Source organism: Camelina sativa, unplaced genomic scaffold (assembly GCF_000633955.1).
Source record: "Camelina sativa cultivar DH55 unplaced genomic scaffold, Cs unpScaffold11464, whole genome shotgun sequence".
NCBI classification, from domain to species: Eukaryota; Viridiplantae; Streptophyta; class Magnoliopsida; order Brassicales; family Brassicaceae; genus Camelina; species Camelina sativa.
The window spans coordinates 1-370 of record NW_010932509.1 but is presented as its reverse complement, the minus strand read 5'-3'; the positions used below and the strand labels follow the sequence as shown (position 1 = coordinate 370).

General features: G+C 41.6%; 1 long non-coding RNA gene across 1 annotated transcript; it reads right to left on the bottom strand.

Moving 5' to 3' along the window:
• On the bottom strand, positions 1–370 carry LOC104775286. The gene is made up of 3 exons (XR_765813.1): positions 298–370; positions 133–215; positions 1–27 (listed from the first exon to the last, which is right to left on the bottom strand). It is a non-coding gene; the product is annotated as an uncharacterized LOC104775286 (long non-coding RNA).

Here is a 370-nt window from a genome sequence, read left to right as displayed (position 1 = left end):
TGTGAGTTGCTTTATGCATACGTTTGACTGCGATTAAAAAGTGTAAATGATGGATGATGATGCAACAACCTAATCAAACCCTTTTACACCACAACCAATACAAGTTTAAAATGGACACAGAGGAATCCGAACCTGAGTGAAATAGAAGATATCTCTCGCACATCTCCTGTACTGCTTGTGCCCTACCAAGCTCACTAAGGCAGTTGGGGCGCCATCTGATCAAAAACCAAAATGTTAATTCTACTAAAACTATACTAACTCAAAACGTCAACGGGAGGGGGCCTCTTAGATACTTACGGAAAAGGAACTTCTTGATTTCACTTGCTCTACGTGAAGCCTCAAGTTGCTGCTCAAAGGAACTGGGTTTAGC